The sequence below is a fragment of the Spinacia oleracea genome, chromosome 3 (genome assembly GCF_020520425.1).
Source record: "Spinacia oleracea cultivar Varoflay chromosome 3, BTI_SOV_V1, whole genome shotgun sequence".
In the NCBI taxonomy this organism is placed as follows: Eukaryota; Viridiplantae; Streptophyta; class Magnoliopsida; order Caryophyllales; family Amaranthaceae; genus Spinacia; species Spinacia oleracea.
Window position 1 is genome coordinate 66577165 of NC_079489.1, and position 17696 is coordinate 66594860.

The 17696-nt window shown below is 38.1% G+C and overlaps 1 protein-coding gene across 14 annotated transcripts in view; it reads left to right on the forward strand.

The window, feature by feature from the left end:
• Positions 1-910: 910 nt before the first annotated feature.
• LOC110783488 (uncharacterized) overlaps positions 911-17696 on the forward strand; it is a 37190-nt gene continuing 20404 nt past the window's right edge. For 3 of the 14 annotated variants that reach the window (XM_056840424.1, XM_056840416.1, XM_056840419.1), the window contains exon 1: positions 15993-16075. The gene's annotated coding sequence lies outside the window, so the exon portion shown is untranslated. Of the gene's footprint in view, positions 1979-15717; positions 16076-17234; positions 17381-17405; positions 17636-17696 lie in introns of those variants that run through there. The other 11 variants (XM_056840415.1, XM_056840421.1, XM_056840417.1 and 8 more) reach the window with 10 other exon arrangements.

Sequence of the window (17696 nt, forward strand, 5' to 3'; positions counted from 1 at the left end):
TGTAATTAGTTTATTTTATTAAGACATTTGCATAGTTAAGCCGTGGATTAGTGTCGTAATTTTTGGCTTTAATCATGTTTACTTTCAACTTTGTACTAAAACAATAATATATATTATGGTCATTGTCACGGCATGTCAACATTATATACTATATAGGCAGGTTGTTGAATTGCAACCTTAATTAACTAGAGGTTGTACCAAATACTAGTTAAAGAATTAAGCATGATATGATAAACTTGAATTCTTTGAAACCTAATGTTATTTAGACGGACTAGAACAAAGATTTAGGATTGTGTAAATGTATATAGTATATATATAGTTAATTACTTAGTCTACTTGTAAATAAATAAAAATTGCGTAAATGACTCTCGAGTGTTTTAAATTTTAGGCAAAATAAAAGTGGTACTGCAAATATATTGTGACAATGAGTGACTTTTGTTTTACTCGTATAAACAACTGTCTCATACAATGGATATAAATAACCGATGAAATGAACCATACATATTAACCAACAACTAGTTGTGAAATAAGAAAGTGGTATAATTCATGCTTGTATAAGACACTTTCCCAGCCACCTTTAACAAATTAATCATTTAACAAATGAATATATGTTTTGGTTTTAAGCTCTTAATTAGCACGAGTAGTTGCCTGGTGGAGTAGTGTGTGTTTGACAAGTACGTAGTACTATGTTTCATATGCCCTTGGAATATTCTTTAGAGCAAATAAGTAACTAATACAAATCGATCCCCATTAAGCAAGTTAATCTGGAATAGGTAAGGCCGATCTCAAATCGGACTCTAATAATCAAAGGGGTACGCCGTACGTAGCTTATCTTAAGGAGTAACATGGATGATCATCCTTGGCCCTTAATTTCAATTTTCTTAATCTTGATTGGATAGGTACACCGTACATGCATTGCGATTTGCGACGCATGCCCAACACTTGATTGCAATAAATAATTAATCTATCTTATTCCAAGTCAATGAAAGTCACATTTCAATTGTACACAGTCAACACTTCCTATTTAACTGCTTGAGAATTGAGATTGTGGACTATGGAGTATGGAGTATGGAGTGGTTAGGACTTAGGAATAGTTTGATCATTAGGGCTTCATTTTTCCTTTCCAAGGAGAAGAAATACTATTTCCAGAATTAGGAGGCCTTGTGCTAAGTATAAAACAAAGGTCCTCAGCTCTTCATCCCGAGCTCTTCATCCATGGAGGTAGTCGCTTTCACCTCTATCTCCTACGCTTAATTATCACCGCTCTGCCACATGGTAGTGATTTTGAAAGTATATCCAGAAGGGATGCTTGAGAGGAATTTTGTAGTTCATCCCTTATGGCCAGTATGCAATTGGAGGATATTTGATGTAAGGCCTTAGTTCTCTTATTTCACTTTACCAAAGCGCAGGAGATGAGGCGAAATATTTGATTCTGAGCATCTTAAACCCTTATTTCATGCTGTTTTTTCAATTTAATTTTGTCTCAATTTCTTGATAGATCATAGTAATTGCAGAAATTAGCAAAGTTCATTGAATTTATCGATTCCTTAATTCAATTCTTCCTTCTCTCTTTCATAACTGGATTTTTTGTTTTATAATTCACTTACTGATTTAATACTTAAAAAATTAGGGTATCTCCGGCTGAATTTTGGTGGATAGAGAGGATTTTGGCAATTATTAGCTTAGCTTTAGAGTTTTAACAAATTAGTTGTTTGCAATTCTAAGCACAACCAGTAAATTGTTAGTATTATGCTGACGCCTCATATTTTGAGGATATGAAATTGCCACATTAAACGACCTTTTACTAGTGTGACGGCCTTTTCGAGAGGTCCTAGAATAGAAGCAGGGTGCTTGTATTAGTTGTATAGGTGATTACTCTATTATTTTTGGGTGGGAGCAAAGCGGTCTTTCGGGTTTGTGTACATGAGACCTTCTCGGAGGGCATTATCATCAAAACACGGACAATGTTCGTACATAGGTAAATAACAAATTGATTATATAACTACTGTGTTCCTTTTTACCTTTCTTTTCTGAAATGTCTTATGTATGATGTGTTTAAAAGAGGTGAACATATTCAGTTAATTTAGTCTGATGGAGATACATAAAGTTCTTGCTGTCTGAAGGTCCACTGCCCTTATAAATCTTGCGATTCTTTAGTTGATTATTGTGTGTTCCCTTTTCTTAAAGTGTGTAGACACCTACTTTTGTCCCCATTCCCGAAAGGGAAGGTTCGATGATGAAAACGTAAATCTCCACTTGACAACGCTTCTCCTATAAAATAACGAATCTCAATTCCCCTTTTCATTTTACCCAAAACCTGCTATTCATAGAAACCTGCTATCTATTGAAACCTGCTAAAAATAGTAACTGTCGTAATGGGTAGTTGTTAAAAGTGGCAAGTCATAAAAGATAGAAACCTGTCAGAATTAGGTGTTGCACTCCAACATAAATCCTAAATGAGATAGAAATTGCGAGAGAATCCTATTCCTAATATGATTCGAAAGTAAGAGTCACGTATTAATTAAAATCCTAACGAGCCTAGAGTTCGTAACGGGCCCAGACGCATCCCGTCACAAGGTTAATACGCACTAAAGGACTCAATTAAATCTCAAATACTCCGGATTCTAGGAATCCGAATCTGACTAAGAAAAACAGCCCATACCCTATTTCGGCGCCCAGGCCTGGGCGCTGAAAATACCTGGTACGTGTTTTTTCCTAATTCCTCGTGGATTAGGGTTTTGCAATTCTATCTTTCCATGAACTCTTTTCTATAAATAGGGCCTTAAGTTCGACGTGAAAAGAACACACAACACACAATTATATTTCTGAGTATTGACTCTGAACCCCTAAGCCTAAGCCTCACTCTGCAAAACCGATCACACGTTCTGTCGCAATCGATCCATAAATCAAACAGAACGTATCCCGTCCCATAATTTGAGATTCGTTAAATAAAAGGAGAAATAGCAAAGTCAAAGTGGTTAGTTTTGTGAGAACCGTGACGCACCTCTCAAGGGTGCGTCGTAATGTGTCCCTTTTCCATGGTTTAATTGCTTTCCTCGCCCTTTTATGAACTGTTAAACTAACTAAATCTGATTGTTCGATCACGCTTAATAAATATGATATTTTTGGAAAATTGGATTATCATGCTAGGTCCCTTAAAACAATCTAACTCAGATAATCGCGTTCGATCTAGTACTATGTGTTGCATATTGATAAAATCAACTCAGATTAGTTTAATAGTTAACGCATGTCCCTTCAATTATTTATGCTGAGCTAGTAAGGATATCCTGCCTCTGGAGTTATCAAAGAGCAAGTACTCCTCTCGGTAGTTACAGTCCCCCGAACCCTCAATCTCTACCCTGCGGGTGTACGTTGAGCGATCTCCACCACCAGGGATCACAAGGGAACCTACGGCCGTCGTGGTCAAACATAATTGCACTCCTTTTATGTCACGATAACTGGGTTTTGTCAGTTTTTCTCATTGTCGTTAAAAACTGAATGGCGACTCCTATATTACTAGTCAATTGGGTGTAAACTCACAGGAAATCCAATTACACTTGATTTGACAAAAAGAAGCGTCACACCCACGAGGGACAAGGTCACGCATTAGCCTCGTGCTTTTTCGACCCCCTCACAGTGGCAACTCCACTGGGGATAGTGAAGGAAATACCCGTGCTTGTAGGTAATCAAAATAGCCTAAGGGTGAAACGATCCTACCCCGCGTTTATTTCCCAATCAAGTTGGGACGACCTGAAAATCAACATATTAATGTGAACGGACAGAACCGCATAACGAATCTTGGCTCCCTTGGTGTTTCATCTTGGGAGTTGGGACTAAGGATACCCATCCCCAACCGGGGGGTGCATACGCTTCGAATGTTGTCCACTCGGCACTTTCGCTAGTAGTACACCCGTCCCAAACCCAATCGCTCGCCCATTAGGTCCCTCTCGCCTGCATGCCCCCTTGGCTTGCACTTGCGGGTTGGCCTCTTGAGCGAAATTCTTCTGCTGAAGACACTACCTCGACCGGGGCATGTGTTAGATCTACGATAGAAGCGGTACCAAGCCAGGCGCAAATAACTACCCATAGAAGCCTATCATAAACTACATGACATGTTATTATTGCCTCATGATGGAATGTTAGTTATGTGTAGCGAAATATATGATTGTGTGTGATAAACTATCCTAGAAAAACCAAAGACCTTAAAAAATTGCCCAAACATTCATAAACCAATTGGCCAAAGAGTAATACCGAGATACGTGTTCCGCAAACCCGAACGATCGCCACAAAAATAAGCGACGCTCGGGATGGCCCGTAACGAATCCCACAAACGCTGCACGACGCGTAAAGGACGTTATTAGGCAAGCACGCAAAATCGAAGTCGCATAAACAAAAGTAGACGCAAACAGAAAACGAGAACCAGCTAGGGACGCATTTTCAACGCCCCTGGCTGTGCGCCGATATTTCTCACGCCCTACGCTGGGCGCTGAAGTTGCTGCCTGGCCTTTTGGTCAGGCACAGCAGCCTCGGTGCCCACGCATGAAGAAAATACGTAGCAAAAAAAAACTTTTCGTAAAAATTGCTGCAAGGGCGTACGAAAAGGCACTTGATTCTAAAAGAGACTAAAAAAATAAAAATAAATAACTCTTTGTGTCGTTGTTAGGCCTCCTACGACGACAATGCTCGGCACCAAAACCGAGCATGCTAATTAAACGACCTTGAATGTCACATGGGCAAAGTATTCAAAAAATAATGTTCAAATGGAGTCTTCAAGGAAAAATAATGTTCGAATAAAAAAAAAAATCCGAGTCTAGACTAGGTTATGCCGAAGTACAATCTAAATCCTAAGTCTTAGTTGTCTTATCCATAGAATCGGTCCTAATACTTGGTGTCGTTCTGCAAGCTAAAAGGTTAAACCATATTGAGTCTCCCTTTCTAACATTTAAATCAATGAGCACCCATATGTAATTGTCATCCCTTGCTAGGAATCCACGGCCTCAATACTCTCTCTCACCAATAAAAAGAATATATATTATAGTATTTGCAAAATGGAAACGGTCACATTCTGGAAATCATTCCCCCATAGTCGCACAACCCCCAAAGTGAACCTAAGGTGTTAATACCATTGGCAAAGAAAAAATTAATGGCCCAAGGCTTATAATCACATTGGGTCACGACTATCGTAGTCCTCTCGAGTCACTCACTCCTTGAAATACTACTAAGTACGGACTAAAAGATTTTCCATGAATGCAACATGACCAACCATGAAAATACCCATATCGGCATACCATAAGGCTACCATTGGGGTAAAGCAATACACACTAAGAGAGAAGCTGCACTAATGATTCTAGTCTTGCAAAAATAAAAATTCGATCTCCCCAATTAACTACCTTGCCAACATTAAGCAAAATGGCGCATGACAAATGAACACCCAAGGGTTAAAATCTAAAGTGTCAACCAACAAAAGTTATGGTCCAATTAGCCTAAGTCTGAGAGTTGCTTGGTCAAGTATTATAGGCTTACGCCATGTCATTATTTTGAGTCTAGGCCACCTCCTTGTATTCATACACGGGTTATAATCAGAAAGATTAATGAAAGTTTGAGTCTAAATCACAACTTCCAATTAAACCCCAGAAACTGGAATTTGAAAAGAAGCAAAAAATTATTTTCGATGTGATTCTTTCGTTAAAATTAAATAAGGTAAAAACAACATTTTGAATCTACGCTATTTACACATTTTAAGAAACGACTAAAAACGCTTGCGAAGTAAGACAATTTAAAGGTCCACCCTAGGCCTACTAAAATTAAAGGTCCACGCTAGGCCTACTAAAATTAAAGGTCCACTATAGGCCTACCAAACGAGGCTCACTCAGTCTCGCCTCGTGACTCAAAGACCACAACCATCTACCTTTTAGCCCAATTGATTGAAGGATTTATGTTGGGGAGAAATCCCAAGCAAAAATAAAAAAGAGAAAGAGAAAAGGGAGAGCGAAAAGAGCCATAAAATACTTAGCCCGTACCTCCCAAAGTACGAAATTTACCCAAGTAAACGAAGGAAAAGAATTGAGTCAACCAATCCAAATCATAAAATTCTACGATGTCTACCCTTTCCAATCCTTATGCTCTTAGACGTCTTCGCTCTGGGGTCCCTGTTCAGCTCATTTAACCCAACCATGTTCTCATTGCCATAACCCAAGAAACCATTACCTCATCTCTTGTTTTGAACTTGTTATGAACCGCAAACCACGCACGGCCATTGACACGTGCGTCATGCCCATCATTTCCAAAGTCCAAACCTGCTCTTACACCACCATTAGCATAATGACCATATAACTTGTTTGGATACGTCCTGTTGATATACCCTTGAGTCGTCCCTATGCTACTCATTGGCCTTGATTGATGTAAACTCGTGACACTAGCCTGAGGCCGTAAAATGTGAATCCTAGCAGATGTAATCCTTATGCTTGACCAATACCTATACAAATTACCCTATCTCATTCAACCCATCTTTCAAGCCGTCTTGAGTCACAAAAAAAAGTACATTCTACGCTTAAAGTAAAAAAATAATAAAAAATAATAAAAAAGAAACTTTGCAAAGCGCCTCTAAAGTTAGTCTAAAAAGAAAAAGAAGCATTTAGCGCACCAAAAAAGATCCGCCCAGAAATAATTTTCAGCGGCCACAGCTGGGCGCCGAAATCTTTAGCGCCCCTGCCTGGGCGCCGAATCTCTCTGCTTGCTAAAATTTGTCCAGAAGTGCTCGTCATTTTATCCGCACATACACGGAACAATAACGAACACTTGGGGGGTACAGCACGTATTCAGATATACGTACCACCAAAGAAATACATGTACTCAATAAAAAAATATATATAAAACAAATAAATTTTTGGCTTACGACAAGGCAGCAGATTAAAATAATAATAAACTTCACTTATTCTACCGTTTCAAATAATATGTTTCCACCTCAGAACATACTTATCGAATTCGGCATTCTAAGAAACCATTTTCTAGGCTAAGAACTACGCAAGACCTGATTCCAAATTAAATCTATTTAAGGCGGATACGTAGGCAATCCATGATTCGGTCCAACCAATTTGCAAAAATATTAAAGCCTATAAAATAACAAGAATAAAAAATAGAAGTCCCTTATTGAAATTTAAATACTTGCAATCCAAGTCGAAAGAAAAATTTAAGTCAAAGAAAGAATCCAAGTCGTCAAGATGCCAAAATGAGCACACATCGAAAAATAATAAAGGGCACGTACCCTTGCCAGAAGGAGCACTCACACTTCTAGGCACTTAGCCAAGACTCAAAAGTTCGCTTTGCCTCAATTGAATGGGGGCTAGCGCAAACGTCCATGACCTCTAAAGTACTCGACTTGACCCTCCCTAAAGCGAACTAACTCACTTAAAGACCTTCTTTTACCACTAGACATAGTCGTTCGCTTAAAGACCTTCTTTCACCACTAGACACAGTCATAGTCGCCAACAAGTAGTAAAGGCAGTAAGCTTGCAATGAAGAGGATTGTTCTACGGCATCACCCCATCGTTCCTTCGAACTCAGGGCACCCGTTCATGGTAATTCGAATGCTTGCTAATCCCCTTTGAAAAAAAATCAGACATTGTCAATAGGACTTGGCACTTAACCAAGGCTCACCCTACTCGGGAATATGACATGGGCATCTAAAATCGAAATCTGAAAGCATCATTAATGGGAAGACATAACAGCAACTGGGGGCTAAAAATTGAAATGAAAAAGCTAGGGAAAGAACTAAGTATACCTTGATCTTTTGTGCAGACATACACCAAGTAAATCTAAGTCAATTTGAAAACGGTTTATATTCCCCCAATTCTGGAAAAGATGGCCCTAAAAGCCTAAAGCATATGCCAAACGGGCACAAGTAATATCTTGACGCCTGCACCCTGGCTTCCGGCAAATCCTTAGACAGCATTCCAAAAATCGTAACAGTATTTTGATTCACTCATGTAATCCTGTACGAACCCTTCTATAAGTCAACCTACTTAGGAAACCTCGGATTGTACACAGTAGGACTCGGATTTTAAATAATTTTCAAATGATTTTTAAAAGACTTCTTCGAACATAATAAAGTGTCGTTGGTTTAAGCTAAGTATGCGTTTATCTCGATGTTGCAAGTGAGTCAAAAAATTTCTAAATACGATTATGGGTAAAGAAAGGAACCTAGCTTTTGGTCAAGGCACACTTCAACATGTGATTACCTTGACCATGGCAATGCGACATTTACAAAAGAAGTAGCAGATCACTGCTCGAACGTACCTCGCAGTAAACGAGTCTGGTTCAAACTATTCATGATCCACTACTAGAAAAAGGGTTTATAGCGACAAACTTTTTCGTCGTTATAAGTCTAAAAAGTCGTCGTTAAAACCTTTAACGATGAACAAAGTTCGTCGTGAGTTTTGTCGTAATAGCTTCCGACGTTATTAGCATTAACGTCAACGTTCGTCGTTAATTTTACACGACGAAATTATTGTTTGTCGTTACTTATTAACGACAAGATTGTTTGTCGTTATTTATTAACGACAAAATGATTGTTTGTCGCTATTATGTATTCAATGACGTCGAACAAACAACAAATAACGACCAACAAAGTTGACGTAAAAAGAGAATCAAATTGACACAAATAATTTTAATTATCGTCCAACAAACTATTTCAACGTTAATGTAACTATATAAAATAAATATATTTTTCGTTAATATGAAAAGTATGTATAACCTGCAATTCATTCAAAATCATAATAAGTATATAGAATAATAAACTAAATTTTCATTAAACGTAACCAATCACAAAAGATTTATAATAAACAATTTCAATGTTAGTCAAAACAACCAAACTAGTAAGATCAAATAACTTGGTTTGTACTAAGAGTTAAATCTCAATAATTCCTTGTTCTTAAACAAAAAATAAGAAAATTTGCACCAAATATCCAAAACTGATGTGAAGCAGCTTTGACCTATTTTTGCATTTCTGATCCACATTGTGAAGTTGGAATAGTAACATTAAGTTGCGAGACCAATGTCGCATCCAGATTGTGAAGTTGGAATAGTAACCCTAAACCCTTAGACTCTACCAAGCTAACACGTTCCTTCATTTCATTGTTCTCAGAATGTACTTCCTCCATGCGATTTGCAAGAACTTCATTCTGCTTGTTGGAGATCTCGAGATTTTGATTTAAAAACCTGTTGTACTGCCTAGCAGAACAAAAAGAAATTACATTAGTAACACGAAGAATACATTTGCAAATGGTTTGACAAATCTTTGTGCTATGTATGAGTCAATGAATGAGCTTGACATTTCCTTTAATCTACTGAACAAGGCACTTGAACTGCACAGTAATGAGGTTATAAATATAGATGCATTTTCCTCCTTCCCTTATTCTTCCATCTGTCATGTCATGCATGTCTCTGAGCAGAAACCTTAAGCTAAAATTTCAGTAGTTCTTACTGCAATGAAAACTGCTTGTGTAGTAATTCTGTCTTCTGACTCGTTGCTTTTCTTGTTTCATAGTATAAGTTTTTACCAAATTGTTAACAACCAAATGTGCTTCGGCTTGCAGCAATAGAGAAATAGCTACTAGCATGTGCCAAGATTGGCTTCATTCGGCTTACTAGCTACACTTATTCAACTGACTATTCAAATCCACAAGAAAATTAAATTGGCTAGCTAGCTAAGTACAACTTCAACAAGATTGTGTTAATTATTCAGTAAATCTTGGTACAGAGGATAAACGTTGGCCGGTTGCCCTCCAATTCGGGTTCAGAAGTTAGATTGTCCTACCATCAGCTATGAATAATGGAACTACTCTTGTATACTCCATACCTGGCCAGTTGTATTATTGCGCTTCGACTTTTTTAACAGTATTTCAAAAGTGTAGCTTCTGATACTTTTAGCACATGCCAATTTCCAACTATGTTGGTTTAATTATCTCTTGTTGAGTAATCAAGGCTTGAACTAGCTCCATCTAATTCCTATTTCTATTAAACTGCACTTCTGCTACTAGGAGTAAATAAAAATAGAGAATTTTCAAAATTTGCATTTTCTTTGAAGTTAAAAAAATACAGAACTGATACAAACTTCTTGAAAATTCGAAGCTAAAAAATACATAACTAGATAATTACTCCAAAAAAATTCTTTGGTACCACCAAAACTGCCAGTTAGGGCCAATTGTTAAAAGTTCGTCTTCTTTCATAAGAACACCTCTTGATAGCCTAAACAATTCAATTGCTACTGTACTAATTTTGGGACATCCATTGATATCCAAAACAAAAAGCTTCTTGAAACCCGCAATCATAGATTTTGAATTAAACCCACCAGAGTAATTCCCTACTCAGCTGATGCAGTGAGCAACAATATAGGGAATTTATCCAATTTGAGTTTATCCAGGCCAAAAAAGAAAAAAAAGCTAAAAAGCAAATTTCTGGAATTTGAGGGGAAAAAAATAGAACATGGATGAACAAATACTGGAAGATCTTCAACCGTTCCCAGAACTATATTTCAGCAATATAAAGCATAAAATCAACCCGAAATTATAGCACAAATTCGACAATCTAAGCACAAATTCGAAATATAAAACATAAATTCGACAATTTAAAGCATGAATTCGACAATTTTAAGCATAAATTCGACAAAATAAAGCATAAATTCGAAATTTAACGCACAAAATCGAAAATAATTATGAAATATGAGAAAACTTGCACTAGTAATCGCCTGTACCTTGTGAGAGACGACAAAAATCCACTTTAAAAGGAACCAAAATCCTTTTCTCTTTAGCTTTCGGTAGACAAACCCAATCAAACTAGCTTCAATCCTTTTCTCTTCATCTTTCGGTAGACAAACCAACTGAAATTCTCAGGCCATTTGAGTGATTTAGGAGAAGAATTGGAAGAGAATTGTGGAAAAAGAAAAATAGCAAGCTCTTGGATCTAGGGTTTAGGAAGAAGAAGATGAGCGAGTAGAGCCGCTCTGAATAAAATAGAAGCGGTTTTCCATTCTAATTTTTTTTTTTGGGAACTCAATGTCAGGCTCTAATCCGGCGTCTTTCTTTTCACTCTTAGCAATAACGACAACTGTTAATTTTGTTTTTTAGTTTTACCTAATTGAGTTATAACCACGGTTGTCATATTAATAATATAACCTTATTTCACTAATTACGACTAAGTCATAAGTTTGTCGTTATAAGTGGTAGAGTAAAGCTATTTACGACAAAAATTTTAGTTCGTCGTTATATATTTGTCGTTAAAGATAGAAATTCTAGTAGTGATCCATGTCACCATGAATGCACAAAAACGTATGCAAAGCATTATAGCACCAAGCCAATCCCGTAGCTACAATTGGGGGCTTGAGAAAAACACTCTAAAAATGCTCGAAATGACAATTCTCGACGCTAATGCTATACATACATCATAGGGGCACAATCCTAAGCTTTAAACGTGTAAAACAAACCCTGGAATGGCTACAACCCCTCCCAAATTCTAAAGCACTACTTAGAATATATAAAGTCACCCCACTAACAAGGGTAACTGAAAATCGCGAGTCACCAAAACTCCGATCAAACTACTGCACATAACGCTCGCCCTACAAGCGCCCGTTACACAGTCTACCTCGTTCCAAAGCAAAAGCGAAAGAAAAAAATCAAGGATAAGAACTCTCAAAATATACCAAGAAATCATTTTCAACGCCCAGAGCTGGGCGCCGATATCTTTAACGCCCCAGCCTGGGCGCTGAATCTTTCTGCTAGCCAAGTTTTTCAATTCCCAGATATAAAAATAAGAAAGAAACACCTATGAATCCTCGCATCGAACGAAGTAATAAGCCGTGCAAACCCAAGCAGAAGGTGCTACACTCGTTCAAACACCTGAACGAGGCATGATGAAGTACTCCAATGCAAAAATAATAATGATATCCCAACGCCTGGAGGAATGTTCTAAGACACGCCGTTAGGCCACACAAGCCTACGTTGCACCATAAGTTCAACCGTCCCACGGTACAAGTCTAAAAAAAAGAGTAAGGCATATCGCACTAATGCGGGCACGACCAAGAGTAAGAGGCAAAGACTACTTATTGCCCAAATGCAAGCCACACGACTTCTACATTAAGGATTAAAGGTAGTAAAGTATTACCTACCACGAAAGGGATAGCTCGCACCTACACGAGCGGAACCCCAAGGCATCTTTCTCGAAAGAACCTACAAAAATTGTACGCCAAAAGGAAGCATCCCAACATGCATACTTGGGGGGCTCCAAGCTACGAAACAACCATAGCAAAATAAAAAATCTCAAAGCAAATGTTTGAACAATCAAAAGGGTACGATGTTTGAGCCCACTTCATGAATGGGCCTGAACCCTATCAAGCCTTTAAGAAAACTATTCAAAATCAGGCATTGCTCAAAAAAAATGATTCAAGCAAATTGATTAATGGACCGCACACAACGGCCATTCTATGAACGCTCGCTCGCACATACATATCATCATTCTAAGTATTGAACATTCACGAACGCGTTCAAAAGGAAAAATATACAACAACAAGAGCGGTCAAAGTCTTATGCCTCAAGGTATGTTCCTCGGGCCATATAGACTCGCCCAACTATCGCAATAACTGTACGCCTTAAGAGCAACAGTTCCTTAAAATAATCGCCCCAAAGAGACAAGCACCGTAGTCCACCAATCAGCTACGGCTTCTCAAGAAAATCATCACGTTCTAAAAACAAAGAAAAAAACAAAAGAAAAGGGAATACATAGAACTTCCAAGTGAAATAAACGAATGAACAAGAGGCCAACTGTGTCATCAAAAGACCATCCCAAACAACACTTCCAACGCCCCACCTGGGCGTGAATTATTTCAACGCCCAGGCCTGGGCGCCGAATATGAACCCAGGCTCAAAAAGGCCCTAAATTTCTATTGGGCCCTGCCGCATCCATTCGACTCGAAAATTGCCGATTTCCTTACTGAAAGTCGCACCTCACGACTTTGTCAAGAGTAGCACACCACTACAAAGATCGCTCGCACTTACGAGTACAATCCCAAACATGATCAAGGACATCACAAATTGCGTATCCCCAAGGAACCCCTTTGACAAGAAATGACCGTCAAGCGCGAATGCTTGGGGGCTCGAAAGAAAAATATATATTTCAAAAGAGAGTATGAAAAGTTAAAACAATATTCCCAGACTATGTTGTACGAAGTCCCGTGTTTGGATGTCTCAAAAAATAAAACCAGTTTACGACCTCAAGACAAAGGTCGTCGTTGATACTTGTACATGGTCCTCTGATCAAAGACCAAGTGGTGGCAAAAATCGAGCCATAAAGACTAGCTCAAAACCACGAAAGCAGACGGTCGCAAGACAAAGGTCCGTCTGAACCTGTTGTCAACCCACGTTCAGGTTACAACTAAATTCGAGCATCCCTCGAAAGAATTCGCTCTTGCAAGAATGAACAAAAGAAATTCTCAAAAAAAGAAATCACGATGAAAAAATAGGAAACTTGCCCATCTCAGTTGGCAAAGATCACGTCACGAACTACGCGAGTTCCAAAACGAAAAACGAATTCAGGGACGTCCACCCTCAGCGGACAGGGTTCGCCCACCCTCAGCGGGCGGGGTCTGCGTCACTAGCCGCGCAGGTCCTCAGTTTTCCAAAAATGAAATTTTCAAAATTCAAAATGAAACAGGCTCGCCATCTTCAGCCGGCGTGGTCTACGTCACAAGACGCGTAGGTCCTTATTTTCAAATTTCAAAAATAGATTCGTCCACTTCTATCGGACGGGGTGTCCACCCTTAGCGGACAGGCTCGCCATCTTTAGCCGGCGGGGTCTGCGTCACTAACCGCGCAGGTCCTTAGTCGCTGCTGCGATAACCTTTATCGGTTTTCCCTTTTTCCAAAAATTAAAGGATCGGTTTTCCCTTTTTCCAAAAATTAAAGGATCGGTTTTCCCTTTTTCCAAAAATTAAAGGATTGATTGGTTTTCCCTTTTTTCCAAAAATTAAAGGATTGGTTTTCCGTTTTTCCAAAAAAGAACGATGTGCTGGATTTTCCTTCGTTTTACGTCCCATAAAAACAAGGGGGTTTTCTCGTTTAACTAGCCTTGAAAATGAGAATCTTTAAAAACATTTTTACTTCGTGGTTGGGCTTGGCCAGGCCCAATTACACTTTATAGCTTTGATTTCGAAAACATCTGTAGCTACTACCAATGACAAAGTGAGGGAGTTTCTACACTTCTTTAGATCCTTCCAATGACAAAGTGAGGAAGTTTCTATACTATCCGTTGACAAATCCCAATGACACGTGAGGGATATGTCGACACTCCAAGTGATGACCCTTAAGTCAAATGTTATCACTCGGGGGCTCGTGAGACCCTCGCAAAAACAGGTCACCATGGCTTGTGTGGCGCACTCCGTCTAGTACTTTGACCATCGTCTTATTCCAAGACTCAGTCAAAGTGGGGGCTAACTGTAGACACCTACTTTTGTCCCCATTCCCGAAAGGGAAGGTTCGATGATGAAAACGTAAATCTCCACTTGACAACGCTTCTCCTATAAAATAACGAATCTCAATTCCCCTTTTCATTTTACCCAAAACCTGCTATTCATAGAAACCTGCTATCTATTGAAACCTGCTAAAAATAGTAACTGTCGTAATGGGTAGTTGTTAAAAGTGGCAAGTCATAAAAGATAGAAACCTGTCAGAATTAGGTGTTGCACTCCAACATAAATCCTAAATGAGATAGAAATTGCGAGAGAATCCTATTCCTAATATGATTCGAAAGTAAGAGTCACGTATTAATTAAAATCCTAACGAGCCTAGAGTTCGTAACGGGCCCAGACGCATCCCGTCACAAGGTTAATACGCACTAAAGGACTCAATTAAATCTCAAATACTCCGGATTCTAGGAATCCGAATCTGACTAAGAAAAACAGCCCGGACCCTATTTTCAACGCCTGGCTCTGGGCGCCGAAATCTTCGGCGCCCAGGCCTAGGCGCTGAAAATACCTGGTACGTGTTTTTTCCTAATTCCTCGTGGATTAGGGTTCTGCAATTCTATCTTTCCACGAACTCTTTTCTATAAATAGGGCCTTAAGTTCGACGTGAAAAGAACACACAACACACAATTATATTTCTGAGTATTGACTCTGAACCCCTAAGCCTAAGCCTCACGCTGCAAAACCGATCACGCGTTCTGTCGCAATCGATCCATAAATCGAACAGAACGTATCCCGTCCCATAATTTGAGATTCGTTAAATAAAAGGAGAAATAGCAAAGTCAAAGTGGTTAGTGTCCCTTTTCCATGGTTTAATTGCTTTCCTCGCCCTTTTATGAACTGTTAAACTAACTAAATCTGATTGTTCGATCACGCTTAATAAATATGATATTTTTGGAAAATTGGATTATCATGCTAGGTCCCTTAAAACAATCTAACTCAGATAATCGCGTTCGATCTAGTACTATGTGTTGCATATTGATAAAATCAACTCAGATTAGTTTAATAGTTAACGCATGTCCCTTCAATTATTTATGCTGAGCTAGTAAGGATATCCTGCCTCTGGAGTTATCAAAGAGCAAGTACTCCTCTCGGTAGTTACAGTCCCCCGAACCCTCAATCTCTACCCTGCGGGTGTACGTTGAGCGATCTCCACCACCAGGGATCACAAGGGAACCTACGGCCGTCGTGGTCAAACATAATTGCACTCCTTTTATGTCACGATAACTGGGTTTTGTCAGTTTTTCTCATTGTCGTTAAAAACTGAATGGCGACTCCTATATTACTAGTCAATTGGGTGTAAACTCACAGGAAATCCAATTACACTTGATTTGACAAAAAGAAGCGTCACACCCACGAGGGACGAGGTCACGCATTAGCCTCGTGCTTTTTCGACCCCCTCACAAAGTGTCCATTTTTGTGCTTAATATCTGATAATAAAATTGTGCATTTTATATAATTTAAGACTTTTACATTGTTTCAGAATGTCTGCTGGAGCATAAAAAGTACAAGAATATTCTGATCTGTGCAACTCAATCCAAGCCGGAAAGTGTTATTCGCTACCAGGTAAGACTTCTATTACCTATATAATTTACAAGCAATTTCAATGTCTGTTTCCCTAGGCCTATCGTTTTTTACTCGGATTTCGAATTATTATTCTCTTTGTTGAAAACCTTTGTATCAGTTCCACATATAACGGAGAAAGTCAAATCAGTTAATTTGAATGCCTTAAACAAAAAATCATATTATACATGTTATGTGGTGAATGCATTCAAATCATGCCCTTTTATAAAACAATGCATCTTAAAACTTATTAGATCATTAAGATCTAACATGTTTTCATTCCCTAGAGATAATGAGGAATAACTGGAAGCTATTCAGCATAAGTTTCACAACACTGCTTGTTGAGATCATTCAGTGGTACACTCTCCGTCAACCACTGTACAAGCAATGTTACAAGAAAAAACAACAAAAGTACAAGACACATGTCCAAATTACAACAAACAAAGGGGTGGAAATAAAACTGGTTAGTAAACTATGCAAGAACATGGAAAAAGCAACACAATTTGCAGCCGAAAAAGTTGTTCGTAAATTACAAGAAAACTTCAACTTTGATGTGGCTAAAATTAATTACACTACATGTATGCATCAAAGAAAGAAGCGTCCTATAGCTAAAATTAAGTTGACCAAAGAAGAGATGAATTTTATTGATTTGAAGCGCTACTACTTTCAAGAATATGCTGAAAATAGATCCTAAAAGAACAACTAGTAAAATTGCTAAATAGGGATAATAAAGGATCGGGGTAGAGTAAGGTAATTAAACGAGTCATATGACTTTGTTATTGTAAGACTGCTGAAATAATAGGCTTTACGAGTCTTCTTTTATTTGGAGTTCTATATTTTAATTCCATGATTTCTTAATATCGTTTCTAACCTAATAGCATATTACACATTCTAAATTTTAGTTTTATTTTAAAAAGTTTTATAAGGCACCTTAGAAAGAGCACAACTAAAGTATACATTATTTCATAATATACAGTAAACGATTTTACACTTTTCGCATTATATTGTTATCCATGTACAAAAAAGCAGAAACTTAATTATAAAGAATTTCATAATATACAGTAAAAGTGAAGTATATTAGGGACATTTAAGAATTTTACACTTTCGGCATTATATGGTTATCTTCCTTTCCCTTGATCCACTTTTACACTTTAAAAATTAGGCATTTTACAAGGATGGAGAATGTGGATAGGGCAAGAAATGCTCGATTTTTAAGGAGATGTATAATTACACAAAGGAGGAATAGACTTAGGGCACATCATATAGCACGGGAAGAAGTACCAACCAGTGGATCAGCAAGGAATAACGGTAAGAAGATATTTAAAAAAAATTACAGTACTTATAAGGAATTTAAAAACTTTTGTATAATGTTATCCACAAATAAGTAAACAATAAAAACTTCAATTAGGAAACAACTCAAGGTCCCGATCCAACTCAAGTACAACATCCCGCAGCGTGAGGCAAGAAGGTTGTATAACTATGAACACCAACTCATAACGCCATTAGCAACTCAACAATTGATTACAGAAATATCTCAAGCAACAAAATTCCCTCCAACTGATGGTAAGATAAGCATCTCCCACTATGTATAACAATTATTATTATTATTATTTACGGTTTTTTC